The sequence below is a fragment of the Ambystoma mexicanum genome, chromosome 14 (genome assembly GCF_040938575.1).
Source record: "Ambystoma mexicanum isolate Mex_15411 chromosome 14, UKY_AmexF1_1, whole genome shotgun sequence".
Classification (NCBI taxonomy): domain Eukaryota; kingdom Metazoa; phylum Chordata; class Amphibia; order Caudata; family Ambystomatidae; genus Ambystoma; species Ambystoma mexicanum.
Genome location: NC_090940.1, coordinates 467507971 through 467524533, shown reverse-complemented (window position 1 = coordinate 467524533; position 16563 = coordinate 467507971).

Sequence of the window (16563 nt, the reverse complement as noted above, 5' to 3'; positions counted from 1 at the left end):
CCACCGCAGTGGTAGGCGAGCTCGGGGGAATATTCTCTTTCCCCCGTCGGGACTTGTTGACTCCTTTCGCCTTGGGTTTCCCCTTCGGCTGGGGCGGCGTATTGGACTTGGCCAATGCTGCCCGTGCTTGAGACCGTGTGTAGGGTCTTTCGGCAGTGTCTCCTACGAGCCCTAGAGCTCTGAGATCATTGCCCAACAAGACCTTTCCCGGGACGTTTCTCTGAATGCTCACTGGAATCCTAACTGCTGTACCATTTAAAGTTAGATTAACAGGGATCACGGGAAACATACGGAGGGGGCCGTCAGCCAACTTAGTGGGCATCAGAGTAGCTCTGGCAACTTCCTCTGAGTCTACCAAGGTAGAATCCACTACAGTTCGACTGCACCCACTATCCCTAAGAGCTGGAGTATCCACTCCATTGATCAGCACACTGTCTTTAAAGTAGTGCTTGGTATTATCCGGAATCCTAGCATACGCCTCTGCGACTTTAGGCTCCCAGGAACCCAGGGACACTAAAACTACCTCAGCCTCGATCCCGCTGGGAAACGAGTCTGAGGAGAAGGATGCTCCTGTAATCTCTTCTTCCTCGTAGGAGGAGAAGGCCAGATTAGCGGAGTGGACCCCCAAAGGTTTAACCTTACAACGGGGATCCCCCTTCACATGGTCAGTTGCTCCACAAGAAAAACAAGCCCCATTGGGTCTGTTTACGTAGGGAGGCTTATTATAACCAGAGTTCTGTTTCGGAGGCGAACCTCCACTACCCTGTGAGTTCTCGTATGGCTTACCCTTATTTTTCTTTTTGTGGCCCTTATGGGAAGAAGATTTAGCAGATTCCCCACCCTCCACATCTTTGGACTTTTTCCCTTCCTCCTGCTTACCAGGATGAGTTTTGTCCTTATGGGACACTCGATGTGACACCCATAAGTCTGCTGCAATGGCCAGCTTCTTAGGATCTATCTCCTTCGAATCGGCCAAATGCTGCTTAAGCTCCGGGGAAGAAGAAGCAAAAATGTGTTCCAGCATGACCAGATTGATCATGCCTTCGAAGGTAGAAACCTTATAACCTTCAACCCAGCCAGTCAAGTTTTTCAGGGACTCAGCTACATACGACACCCAAGTACCACCTTCCTTTTTCTTATACTCTCTAAACCTTTTCAAATATTGGGTCGGAGTCTTCCCAAACTTTAAAATGAGAGTCTGCTTCAACATTGCAAAATCAGCGTGCTCAGCCTTCGACATTTCCATAATGGCACTGCAACCAGAATGGGGCAGTCTGCTGAGTAACCATGCAATCTTATCCGCATTATCAACCTCTTGAACCTCGCATGCATACTCAAACGCATTTAACCAGTCCATAATGTCATTTCGTTCCTCATACACACTGAGCAGATCTTTTGGAAACCGTGGATGAGAGGAAGCCCCAGAACCATGTCCAGGACCCTTGGACCCATTTGCGAACTGAAGCTTGGCCAGTTCCAACTGGTGATCCCTGTCTTTTTGTTTTTCTGCCTGGTCGATTTTCAGTTTGGCTATGCTGAATTCAAGCTCCTGCTGCCTAAACCGCAGCTCTTGCTTCTTGAATTCAAGCATAGCCTCCCCATCAACACTGGCAGAGGAAACGTTAGACATTACATCCTCCCTGTCCTCGTGGTCGTGATGGATCAGTGCAGCGGCAGAACCGTCGGTTCTGCCAGTGAGAGCAGCCCCACCACCTTCTGCACTGTCCTCGGAAGTTATAGCGTCAAGCTGCGCTTCTTGCCACGCCACGATTCTCTGGATCATTTCCAATTTAGTGCCTTGAGAGGAAACCCCTCTCTCCGCACACATCTTCTTCAATGTTTCAGATTTCGAAGCATTTAAGGTTAATAAAGTATTCGTTTCCATACTGTCGATAGGACTATGGCCTTTTTAACGTTATATTCAATACTTTACTGCGTGTCCTGGTTGGAATAACCTGAAAACGCCTTAGCTCGTGCGCAACACTGGATACCTTCAGTCGTATCCCACCGCTGTACACCAATTTGTTAAGACGGATTTCTGAACTCTGTCCTGGTGGCGCAGAAGTTCAGAAGGCCAACCTAATTACTTGGAACAGGGTAACCTCTGGACAAGCCAGACCAATCAAGGTAGCGATCGCGGCGGTCAAGACTAGGTCTCAAGAGGGGTGAGGGTGACTGAAAGCCCGCAATGAGCACACAAAGCAAGAGCGCGTACAAACTACTCCAAACAGTTGTTTATATCAAAAATAGATACACATTTATTATAAGGCCTTGAAACTAATAACCACAGTAAAAGCAGCGATATACAACGATATTAAACCAACACATACACTATCCACCCAATATATATACAGAATACTCAGTTTCACAGCATTAGCAGCACGAAATATGTTATCCACCTGCAGGGGAAGGAAAACAGGCAGTGCGAACCAATGCGTGTGATATGTCCGCCTTCTGAGGCCCCTAACTAGATGGTAGTCCAATCCCTACGAAGAGTGGAGCCTAGCGCTCAAAAGTACCTGCACACGCCGGTGCCAATGGGCAGAAGGTGAAGCTCTTCGGAGGACGTTGGACAGCTCTGTAGGGCGCCCTAATGAAGGAGAACACGGTCCGCGACTCTAGCGCAGCCTCCACTGTGAGGCAGAAGCAGGGCGCGAGTACGGACAAGGGGTGCTGTATTCACAGCGGGGAAAAGCAAAGGGCACTGCAGGAGGGCGACCAGATCCTAGCTAATCTACTCACCGGTCCCCGAAGCAAGCAGGCCCGAGCTTCTCCTCGATAGATGCAGCTTCTGGCAGGTTCTGAAGAGCAGGGAACGTCTCGTCGTCGTGCAGAGTAAAAAGACGTCCCGATCGAAGAAACAAGCACAGTTTTGTCGCCACAGCAGGGCAACGGAACGGCCGGGTGTATTCAAGCCAAACGAGCACCGTTCACCTCTAGCTTAGGGTTGCTAAGCAAACGAAGCGTGTGAGCGTGCCCCGGACTCAGAATACCACCCAACCTGTCGGCGATTACAGAGCAGGACTCCTTAGTAAGCTGGTCAGTCAACTGGATGGCCCAGAGACACTTCCGAAGGCTTACGGCAGGAGTTGATGAAGGTGCCGGGAATAGCTGGTCCTGCTATTCCAATAGGTCGAAGCGCCAGTACAGGCCTTCTTGTTCGATCTTAGGTGGAAAGGGCTTCACCGGACGACAGCAATGAGGAGCAGAAGTTCTTCAGGGGGTCACCAGCGATTCCTCGGTCCAGCCTCGTGTTCGCAGGATACTTGGCTCCTGTATCCCTGGGTTCGTAAGAACTCAGGAGATCGACATGGTAGTGGTGTTTCCAGCTCCCTCTTATCCACGGTTCCCTTCGCGCCAAAACGGAGGGGAGCCAATGGGAGATCCGCTCATCAACACACATACCATACGTGGACCAATCACGGACCACGGTGGTCCCAGGCATTCACACCACCCTAGACTCTCTGGCACCCAGGATGTGTATTGGGACCAGACAGCCCATCCCACATCCTGGGGGCACTCAAACGACATGTAGAAGCCCGCGAAAGCAACCGTGTTTCGCGGGAAACTACATGCCCAAATAAGGAAGGCCCCGGGTCGCCTGACCCGGGGGAAGGTAAAGGGAGCAAGACGGACAGTGGACTAGACAAAGGAGCCTCGTGGTCCGGCCATTTTGTGTAGCCGGGCCACCCTTTTGTGTTCGCGGCAAAAACGTGCTCAGAACGGCAAAAGGAGCTCAAAATAAACCAAATGATCGCTGCCACCAGCCCAGTCCCTGAATGACTTGCACCGATCCAAAAACCATCCTACAAGAGTGTCTAGGGTCTGTAGAAGGCTAGAGACCCAAGAGAGCTGTAACTTAGCTTACAGTGCTCTCTTGTGTCGTGTTGCACTAAAATGGCGACACGATAAAAGAAACTACGGGAAACAGCGTTCCCCGGTACTGACTGTCTTAAGGGCATGTCAGTTTCCCCGTAAGAAAGGAGCGAAAGCCCAGAGGAGTACGGCAGAAGGCTGCACTTCTCTGGCAAAGTCAAGAAAACAGGTAGAAAACAATAGCAAAAAGTTTAGGGGTTGCCACATGGAAGGAAAGTTCCCTACAATAACGAAATCTTTCCTAACAGCAACATTAGCATTTGATTAAGGCATGCACAGGAATCCTACACTGACTCCATATTCTCGTACACACTAAGCTCCCACACTTATGTAATTACCTTATCTGTTCAGTGAAGTTTTCTTTAGCTGTTCTCTTTCTGAGTGTGGCTCCCTTGAAGATTAACCCCAGTAAAAAGGATCGCCTTTCCTTCTCAAACCGGGGTCATTGCCTGGAATTCTCAGCTTTTGCAGATAGGAATGCTCCAACCAGGAAAAGGTCTTCCTCCCAGCTCTGCCAAATCTTGACTGCCTTTCTTCTTCCTCAAACTCCCCCAGCAAAAACCTCATCACTCCCTCTAGCATGATACTTGCTATGACGCTGCTCCAATCAGAATTAATCACGCCATCTCCTCCTTCTCTACACAATGGCTCATTTTTATAGTAATACTTTGTAACCAACTGATTTCCTGTTCTTTCGAGCCCATTTGCTTCCTGTAGTTATATGGACAGGGCAGCAGAGAGAACAGAAAAAAAAAATGGATCTGCGTTTAAAAGTTCACTTTCAGAATAGGCCTAATTCTGCAGTGGAGACACATTTTTTTTATTAGTGGATTATGTTTCATTAGTCAGGTTAGTTATAATTTATGTTAGTTGTTATTTTCAAATGTGTCTCTCGCACCATAGGCATTTCAGGTGAAAAATAGTGTGCATTTTTGAATGTGCACGTGTGTTTTTAACTGTAAAAATAGATTTGCATCCTATATGTTAAAATCATTTTTGACTGAATGGCCTGTCTTTCCTTGTTAATCTGGTAACACATATAGCAATGCACCGCACCCTTGTGGTGTTGCTGCAAAAAAAAAAATTGCTACCTGTGCAGTAGTGCTGTACTCTGTGCTGTTTGCTACCTGTGCAGTAGTGCTGTACTCTGTGCTGTCTGCTAAATATCCTTACAGGTATCAGGATTGGATTTGGAAGTAGTTGGATCTCCCATCTCATGCTATAGGAAGGGTCTCAGGTTGGAATGGGAAGGAGTTGGATATCACATCTCATGTTATAGGAAGGGTCTCAGGATTGGAATGGGAAGGACTTCGATATCACATCTCATGTTATAGGAAGGCTCTCAGGTTTGGAAGGGGAAGGAGTTGGATATCACATTTCATGTTAGATGTAGGATCTCAGGTTTGGTATTAGAGGCATTGAGACATCACATCTCATGCTATCAGAAGGGTCAAAGGATTGGAATGGGAAGGAGTTGGATATCACATCTCACGCTAAAGGAAGGGTCTCAGGATTGGATTGGGAAGGAGTTTGATATCAAATCTCATGTTATAGGAAGGGTCTCAGGTTTGGTATTAGAAGCATTGAGATATCACATCTCATGCTATAGGAAGTGTCTGAGGATTGGAATGGGAAGGAGTCGGATATCACATCTCATGCTATAGGAAGGGTCTCAGGTTTGGTAGAAGCATTGAGATATCACATCTCATGCTATAGGAAGAGTCTCAGGATTGGAATGGGAAGGAGTTTGATATCACATCTCATGCTATAGGACGGCTCTCAGGTTTGGAAGGGGAAGGAGTTGGATATCACATTTCATGTTAGAGGTAGGATCTCAGGTTTGGTATTAGAGGCATTGAGACATCACATCTCATGCTATCAGAAGGGTCTCAGGATTGGAATGGGAAGGAGTTGGATATCACATCTCACGCTAAAGGGAGGGTCTCAGGATTGGAAGGGGAAGGATTTGGATATCACATCTCATGTTATAGGAAGGATCTCAGGTTTGGTATTAGAAGCATTGAGATATCACATCTCATGCTATCGGAAGGATCTCAGGTTTGGTATTAGAAGCATTGAGACATCACATCTCATGCTATCAGAAGGGTCTCAGGATTGGAATGGGAAGGAGTTGGATATCACATCTCATGCTAAAGGGAGGGTCTCAGGTTTGGAAGGGGAATGATTTGGATATCACATCTCATGTTATAGGAAGGATCTCAGGTTTGGTATTAGAAGCATTGAGATATCACATCTCATGCTATAGTAAGGGTCTCAGGATTGGAATGGGAAGGAGTTGGATATCACATCTCATGCTAAAGGAAGGGTGTCAGGTTTGGTAGAAGCATTGAGATATCCCATCTCATGCTATAGGAGGAGTCTCAGGATTGGAATGGGAAGGAGTTGGATATCACATCTCATGCCATAGGAAGGGTCTCAGGTTTGGTATAAGCATTGAGATATCACATCTCTGCTATCCGAAGGGTCTCAGGATTGGAATGGGAAGGACTTAGATATCACATCTCATGCTATAGGGAGGGTCTCAGTTTTGTTATTAGAAGCATTGAGATATCACATCTCATGCTATCGGAAGGGTCTCAGGATTGGAATGAGAAGGAGCTGGATATCACATCTCATGCTAAAGGAAGGGTCTCAGGTTTGGAAGGGGAAGGATTTGGATATCACATCTCATGTTATAGGACGGGTCTCAGGTTTGGTGTTAGAAGCATTAAGATATCACATCTCATGGTGTAGGAAGGGTTTCAGGATTGGAATGGGAAGGAGTTTGATATCAAATCTCATGCCATAGGAAGGGTCTCAGGTTTGGTATTAGAAGCATTGAGATATCACATCTCATGCTATAGGAAGTGTCTGAGGATTGGAATGGGAAGGAGTCGGATATCACATCTCATGCTATAGAAGGGTCTCAGGTTTGGTAGAAGCATTGAGATTTCACATCTCATGCTATAGGAAGAGTCTCAGGATTGGAATGGGAAGGAGTTGGATATCACGTCTCATGTTATAGGAAGGGTCTCAGGTTTGGTAGTAGAAACATTGAGATATCAAATCTCATGCTATAGGAAGGGACGCAGGATTGGAATGGGACGGAGTTTGATATCACATTTCATGCTATAGGAAGGGTCCAGGTTTGGTATTAGAAGCATTGAGATATCGCATCTCATGCTATAGGAAGGGTCTCAGGATTGGAATGGGAAGGAGTTGGATATCACATCTCATGCCATAGGAAGGGTCTCAGGTTTGGTATAAGCATTGAGATATAACATCTCTGCTATCGGAAGTGTCTCAGGATTGGGATGGGAAGGAGTTGGATATCACATCTCATACTATAGGAAGGGTCTCAGGTTTGGAACGGGAAGGAGTTGGATATCCCATCTCATGTTATAGGACGGGTCTCAGGTTTATTATTAGAAGCATTGAGATATCACATCGCATGCTGTAGGAAGGGTTTCAGGTTTGGAATGGGAAGGAATTGGATATCACATCTCATGTCATAGCAAGGATCTCAGGTTTGGTATTAGAAGCATTGAGATATCACATCTCATGCTATAGGCATGGTCTCAGATTGGAATGGGAAGGAGTTGGATATCACATCTCATGCTATATGAAGGGACTCAGATTTGGTATTACAAGCATTGTTATATTTCATCTCATGCTATAAGAAGGGTCTCAGGATTGGATTGGGAAGGAGTCGGATATCACATCTCATGCTATAGGAAGGGTTTCAGGTTTGGAATGGTAAGGATTTGTATACCACATCTCTTGCTATAGGAAGGGCCTCAGGTTTGGTATGAGAAACATTGAGATATCACATCTCATGGTATGGGAAGGGTCTCAGGATTCGAATGGGAAGGAGTTTGATATCACATCTCATGCCATAGGAAGGGTCTCAGGTTTGGTAGAAGCATTGAGATATCACATCTCATGCTATCAGAAGGGTCTCAGGATTGGATTGGGAAGGAGTTGGATATCCCATATCATGCTATAGGAAGGGTCTCAGGTTTGGTATTAGAAGCATTGAGATATAACGTCTCATGCTATAGGAAGGGTCTCAGGATTGGAATGGGAAGGAGTTGGATATCACATTTCATGTTAGAGGTAGGATCTCAGGTTTGTTAGAGGCATTGAGATATCACATCTCATGCTATCAGAAGGGTCTCAGGGTTGGAATGGGAAGGAGTTGGATATCACATCTCATGCCAAAGGGAGGGTCTCGGGTTTGGAAGGGGAAGGATTTGGATATCACATCTCGTGTTATAGGAAGGATCTCAGGTTTGGTATTAGAAGCATTGAGATATCACATCTCATGCTCTCAGAAGGGTCTCAGGATTGGAATGGGAAGGAGTTGGATATCACATCTCATGCTATAGGAAGGGTCTCAGGATTGGAATGGGAAGGAGTTTTATATGACATCACATGCCATAGGAAGGATCTCAGGTTTGGTATTAGAAGCATTGAGACATCACATCTCATGTTATAGGAAGGGTCTCAGGATTGGAATGGGAAGGAGTTGGATATCACATCTCATGCTATAGGAAGGGTCTCAGGTTTGGTATAAGCATTGAGATATCACATCTCATGCTATAGGAAGGGTCTCAGGATTGGAATGGGAAGGAGTTGGATATCACATCTCATGCTATAGGGAGGGTCTCACGTTTAGAAAGGGAAGGAGTAGGATATCACATTTCATGTTAGAGGTAGGATCTCAGGTTTGGTATTAGAGGCATTGAGATATCACATCTCATGCTATCAGAAGGCTCTCAGGATTGGAATGGGAAGGAGTTGGATATCACATCTCATGCCAAAGGGAGGGTCTCAGGTTTGGAAGGGGAAGTATTTGGATATCACATCTCGTGTTATAGGAAGGATCTCAGGTTTGGTATTAGAAGAATTGAGATATCACATCTCATGTTATCGGAAGGATCTCAGGTTTGGTATTAGAAGCATTGAGACATCACATCTCATGCTATCAGAAGGGTCTCAGGATTGGAATGGGAAGGAGTTGGATATCCCATCTCATGCTATAGGAAGGGTCTCAGGTTGGAATGGGAAGGAGTTGGATATCACATCTCATGCCATAGGAAGGATCTCAGGTTTGGTATTAGAAGCATTGAGACATCACATCTCATGCTATAGGGAGGGTCTCACGTTTGGAAAGGGAAGGAGTAGGATATCACATTTCATGTTAGATGTAGGATCTCAGGTTTGGTATTAGAGGCATTGAGACATCACATCTCATGCTATCAGAAGGGTCTAAGGATTGGAATGGGAAGGAGTTGGATATCACATCTCACACTAAAGGGAGGGTCTCTGGTTTGGAAGGGGAAGGATTTGGATATCACATCTCATGTTATAGGAAGGATCTCAGGTTTGGTATTAGAAGCATTGAGATATCACATCTCATGCTATCGGAAGGATCTCAGGTTTGGTATTAGAAGCATTGAGATATCACATCTCATGCTATCAGAAGGGTCTCAGGATTGGAATGGGAAGGAGTTGGCTATCACATCTCATGCTAAAGGGAGGGTCTCAGGTTTGGAAGGGGAAGGATTTGGATATCACATCTCATGCTATAGGAGGGGTCTCAGGATTGGAATGGGAAGGAGTTGGATATCACATCTCATGCCATAGGAAGGGTCTCAGGTTTGGTATAAGCATTGAGATATCACATCTCTGCTATCCGAAGGGTCTCAGGATTGGAATGGGAAGGACTTAGATATCACATCTCATGCTATAGGGAGGGTCTCAGTTTTGTTATTAGAAGCATTGAGATATCACATCTCATGCTATCAGAAGGGTCTCAGGATTGGAATGAGAAGGAGCTGGATATCACATCTCATGCTAAAGGAAGGGTCTCAGGTTTGGAAGGGGAAGGATTTGGATATCACATCTCATGTTATAGGACGGGTCTCAGGTTTGGTATTAGAAGCATTAAGATATCACATCTCATGGTGTAGGAAGGGTTTCAGGATTGGAATGGGAAGGAGTTTGATATCAAATCTCATGCCATAGGAAGGGTCTCAGGTTTGGTATTAGAAGCATTGAGATATCACATCTCATGCTATAGGAAGTGTCTGAGGATTGGAATGGGAAGGAGTCGGATATCACATCTCATGCTATAGAAGGGTCTCAGGTTTGGTAGAAGCATTGAGATTTCACATCTCATGCTATAGGAAGAGTCTCAGGATTGGAATGGGAAGGAGTTGGATATCACGTCTCATGTTATAGGAAGGGTCTCAGGTTTGGTAGTAGAAACATTGAGATATCAAATCTCATGCTATAGGAAGGGACGCAGGATTGGAATGGGACGGAGTTTGATATCACATTTCATGCTATAGGAAGGGTCCAGGTTTGGTATTAGAAGCATTGAGATATCGCATCTCATGCTATAGGAAGGGTCTCAGGATTGGAATGGGAAGGAGTTGGATATCACATCTCATGCCATAGGAAGGGTCTCAGGTTTGGTATAAGCATTGAGATATAACATCTCTGCTATCGGAACTGTCTCAGGATTGGGATGGGAAGGAGTTGGATATCACATCTCATACTATAGGAAGGGTCTCAGGTTTGGAACGGGAAGGAGTTGGATATCCCATCTCATGTTATAGGACGGGTCTCAGGTTTATTATTAGAAGCATTGAGATATCACATCGCATGCTGTAGGAAGGGTTTCAGGTTTGGAATGGGAAGGAATTGGATATCACATCTCATGTCATAGCAAGGATCTCAGGTTTGGTATTAGAAGCATTGAGATATCACATCTCATGCTATAGGCATGGTCTCAGATTGGAATGGGAAGGAGTTGGATATCACATCTCATGCTATATGAAGGGACTCAGATTTGGTATTACAAGCATTGTTATATTTCATTTCATGCTATAAGAAGGGTCTCAGGATTGGATTGGGAAGGAGTCGGATATCACATCTCATGCTATAGGAAGGGTTTCAGGTTTGGAATGGTAAGGATTTGTATACCACATCTCTTGCTATAGGAAGGGCCTCAGGTTTGGTATGAGAAACATTGAGATATCACATCTCATGGTATGGGAAGGGTCTCAGGATTCGAATGGGAAGGAGTTTGATATCACATTTCATGCCATAGGAAGGGTCTCAGGTTTGGTAGAAGCATTGAGATATCACATCTCATGCTATCAGAAGGGTCTCAGGATTGGATTGGGAAGGAGTTGGATATCCCATATCATGCTATAGTAAGGGTCTCAGGTTTGGTATTAGAAGCATTGAGATATAACGTCTCATGCTATAGGAAGGGTCTCAGGATTGGAATGGGAAGGAGTTGGATATCACATTTCATGTTAGAGGTAGGATCTCAGGTTTGTTAGAGGCATTGAGATATCACATCTCATGCTATCAGAAGGGTCTCAGGGTTGGAATGGGAAGGAGTTGGATATCACATCTCATGCCAAAGGGAGGGTCTCGGGTTTGGAAGGGGAAGGATTTGGATATCACATCTCGTGTTATAGGAAGGATCTCAGGTTTGGTATTAGAAGCATTGAGATATCACATCTCATGCTCTCAGAAGGGTCTCAGGATTGGAATGGGAAGGAGTTGGATATCACATCTCATGCTATAGGAAGGGTCTCAGGATTGGAATGGGAAGGAGTTTTATATGACATCACATGCCATAGGAAGGATCTCAGGTTTGGTATTAGAAGCATTGAGACATCACATCTCATGTTATAGGAAGGGTCTCAGGATTGGAATGGGAAGGAGTTGGATATCACATCTCATGCTATAGGAAGGGTCTCAGGTTTGGTATAAGCATTGAGATATCACATCTCATGCTATAGGAAGGGTCTCAGGATTGGAATGGGAAGGAGTTGGATATCACATCTCATGCTATAGGGAGGGTCTCACGTTTAGAAAGGGAAGGAGTAGGATATCACATTTCATGTTAGAGGTAGGATCTCAGGTTTGGTATTAGAGGCATTGAGATATCACATCTCATGCTATCAGAAGGCTCTCAGGATTGGAATGGGAAGGAGTTGGATATCACATCTCACGCTAAAGGGAGGGTCTCAGGATTGGAAGGGGAAGGATTTGGATATCACATCTCATGTTATAGGAAGGATCTCAGGTTTGGTATTAGAAGCATTGAGATATCACATCTCATGCTATCGGAAGGATCTCAGGTTTGGTATTAGAAGCATTGAGACATCACATCTCATGCTATCAGAAGGGTCTCAGGATTGGAATGGGAAGGAGTTGGATATCACATCTCATGCTAAAGGGAGGGTCTCAGGTTTGGAAGGGGAATGATTTGGATATCACATCTCATGTTATAGGAAGGATCTCAGGTTTGGTATTAGAAGCATTGAGATATCACATCTCATGCTATAGTAAGGGTCTCAGGATTGGAATGGGAAGGAGTTGGATATCACATCTCATGCTAAAGGAAGGGTGTCAGGTTTGGTAGAAGCATTGAGATATCCCATCTCATGCTATAGGAGGGGTCTCAGGATTGGAATGGGAAGGAGTTGGATATCACATCTCATGCCATAGGAAGGGTCTCAGGTTTGGTATAAGCATTGAGATATCACATCTCTGCTATCCGAAGGGTCTCAGGATTGGAATGGGAAGGACTTAGATATCACATCTCATGCTATAGGGAGGGTCTCAGTTTTGTTATTAGAAGCATTGAGATATCACATCTCATGCTATCGGAAGGGTCTCAGGATTGGAATGAGAAGGAGCTGGATATCACATCTCATGCTAAAGGAAGGGTCTCAGGTTTGGAAGGGGAAGGATTTGGATATCACATCTCATGTTATAGGACGGGTCTCAGGTTTGGTATTAGAAGCATTAAGATATCACATCTCATGGTGTAGGAAGGGTTTCAGGATTGGAATGGGAAGGAGTTTGATATCAAATCTCATGCCATAGGAAGGGTCTCAGGTTTGGTATTAGAAGCATTGAGATATCACATCTCATGCTATAGGAAGTGTCTGAGGATTGGAATGGGAAGGAGTCGGATATCACATCTCATGCTATAGAAGGGTCTCAGGTTTGGTAGAAGCATTGAGATTTCACATCTCATGCTATAGGAAGAGTCTCAGGATTGGAATGGGAAGGAGTTGGATATCACGTCTCATGTTATAGGAAGGGTCTCAGGTTTGGTAGTAGAAACATTGAGATATCAAATCTCATGCTATAGGAAGGGACGCAGGATTGGAATGGGACGGAGTTTGATATCACATTTCATGCTATAGGAAGGGTCCAGGTTTGGTATTAGAAGCATTGAGATATCGCATCTCATGCTATAGGAAGGGTCTCAGGATTGGAATGGGAAGGAGTTGGATATCACATCTCATGCCATAGGAAGGGTCTCAGGTTTGGTATAAGCATTGAGATATAACATCTCTGCTATCGGAAGTATCTCAGGATTGGGATGGGAAGGAGTTGGATATCACATCTCATACTATAGGAAGGGTCTCAGGTTTGGAACGGGAAGGAGTTGGATATCCCATCTCATGTTATAGGACGGGTCTCAGGTTTATTATTAGAAGCATTGAGATATCACATCGCATGCTGTAGGAAGGGTTTCAGGTTTGGAATGGGAAGGAATTGGATATCACATCTCATGTCATAGCAAGGATCTCAGGTTTGGTATTAGAAGCATTGAGATATCACATCTCATGCTATAGGCATGGTCTCAGATTGGAATGGGAAGGAGTTGGATATCACATCTCATGCTATATGAAGGGACTCAGATTTGGTATTACAAGCATTGTTATATTTCATCTCATGCTATAAGAAGGGTCTCAGGATTGGATTGGGAAGGAGTCGGATATCACATCTCATGCTATAGGAAGGGTTTCAGGTTTGGAATGGTAAGGATTTGTATACCACATCTCTTGCTATAGGAAGGGCCTCAGGTTTGGTATGAGAAACATTGAGATATCACATCTCATGGTATGGGAAGGGTCTCAGGATTCGAATGGGAAGGAGTTTGATATCACATCTCATGCCATAGGAAGGGTCTCAGGTTTGGTAGAAGCATTGAGATATCACATCTCATGCTATCAGAAGGGTCTCAGGATTGGATTGGGAAGGAGTTGGATATCCCATATCATGCTATAGGAAGGGTCTCAGGTTTGGTATTAGAAGCATTGAGATATAACGTCTCATGCTATAGGAAGGGTCTCAGGATTGGAATGGGAAGGAGTTGGATATCACATTTCATGTTAGAGGTAGGATCTCAGGTTTGTTAGAGGCATTGAGATATCACATCTCATGCTATCAGAAGGGTCTCAGGGTTGGAATGGGAAGGAGTTGGATATCACATCTCATGCCAAAGGGAGGGTCTCGGGTTTGGAAGGGGAAGGATTTGGATATCACATCTCGTGTTATAGGAAGGATCTCAGGTTTGGTATTAGAAGCATTGAGATATCACATCTCATGCTCTCAGAAGGGTCTCAGGATTGGAATGGGAAGGAGTTGTATATCACATCTCATGCTATAGGAAGGGTCTCAGGATTGGAATGGGAAGGAGTTTTATATGACATCACATGCCATAGGAAGGATCTCAGGTTTGGTATTAGAAGCATTGAGACATCACATCTCATGTTATAGGAAGGGTCTCAGGATTGGAATGGGAAGGAGTTGGATATCACATCTCATGCTATAGGAAGGGTCTCAGGTTTGGTATAAGCATTGAGATATCACATCTCATGCTATAGGAAGGGTCTCAGGATTGGAATGGGAAGGAGTTGGATATCACATCTCATGCTATAGGGAGGGTCTCACGTTTAGAAAGGGAAGGAGTAGGATATCACATTTCATGTTAGAGGTAGGATCTCAGGTTTGGTATTAGAGGCATTGAGATATCACATCTCATGCTATCAGAAGGCTCTCAGGATTGGAATGGGAAGGAGTTGGATATCACATCTCATGCCAAAGGGAGGGTCTCAGGTTTGGAAGGGGAAGTATTTGGATATCACATCTCGTGTTATCGGAAGGATCTCAGGTTTGGTATTAGAAGCATTGAGACATCACATCTCATGCTATCAGAAGGGTCTCAGGATTGGAATGGGAAGGAGTTGGATATCCCATCTCATGCTATAGGAAGGGTCTCAGGTTGGAATGGGAAGGAGTTGGATATCACATCTCATGCCATAGGAAGGATCTCAGGTTTGGTATTAGAAGCATTGAGACATCACATCTCATGCTATAGGGAGGGTCTCACGTTTGGAAAGGGAAGGAGTAGGATATCACATTTCATGTTAGATGTAGGATCTCAGGTTTGGTATTAGAGGCATTGAGACATCACATCTCATGCTATCAGAAGGGTCTAAGGATTGGAATGGGAAATAGTTGGATATCACATCTCACACTAAAGGGAGGGTCTCTGGTTTGGAAGGGGAAGGATTTGGATATCACATCTCATGTTATAGGAAGGATCTCAGGTTTGGTATTAGAAGCATTGAGATATCACATCTCATGCTATCGGAAGGATCTCAGGTTTGGTATTAGAAGCATTGAGATATCACATCTCATGCTATCAGAAGGGTCTCAGGATTGGAATGGGAAGGAGTTGGCTATCACATCTCATGCTAAAGGGAGGGTCTCAGGTTTGGAAGGGGAAGGATTTGGATATCACATCTCATGCTATAGGAGGGGTCTCAGGATTGGAATGGGAAGGAGTTGGATATCACATCTCATGCCATAGGAAGGGTCTCAGGTTTGGTATAAGCATTGAGATATCACATCTCTGCTATCCGAAGGGTCTCAGGATTGGAATGGGAAGGACTTAGATATCACATCTCATGCTATAGGGAGGGTCTCAGTTTTGTTATTAGAAGCATTGAGATATCACATCTCATGCTATCGGAAGGGTCTCAGGATTGGAATGAGAAGGAGCTGGATATCACATCTCATGCTAAAGGAAGGGTCTCAGGTTTGGAAGGGGAAGGATTTGGATATCACATCTCATGTTATAGGACGGGTCTCAGGTTTGGTATTAGAAGCATTAAGATATCACATCTCATGGTGTAGGAAGGGTTTCAGGATTGGAATGGGAAGGAGTTTGATATCAAATCTCATGCCATAGGAAGGGTCTCAGGTTTGGTATTAGAAGCATTGAGATATCACATCTCATGCTATAGGAAGTGTCTGAGGATTGGAATGGGAAGGAGTCGGATATCACATCTCATGCTATAGAAGGGTCTCAGGTTTGGTAGAAGCATTGAGATTTCACATCTCATGCTATAGGAAGAGTCTCAGGATTGGAATGGGAAGGAGTTGGATATCACGTCTCATGTTATAGGAAGGGTCTCAGGTTTGGTAGTAGAAACATTGAGATATCAAATCTCATGCTATAGGAAGGGACGCAGGATTGGAATGGGACGGAGTTTGATATCACATTTCATGCTATAGGAAGGGTCCAGGTTTGGTATTAGAAGCATTGAGATATCGCATCTCATGCTATAGGAAGGGTCTCAGGATTGGAATGGGAAGGAGTTGGATATCACATCTCATGCCATAGGAAGGGTCTCAGGTTTGGTATAAGCATTGAGATATAACATCTCTGCTATCGGAACTGTCTCAGGATTGGGATGGGAAGGAGTTGGATATCACATCTCATACTATAGGAAGGGTCTCAGGTTTGGAACGGGAAGGAGTTGGATATCCCATCTCATGTTATAGGACGGG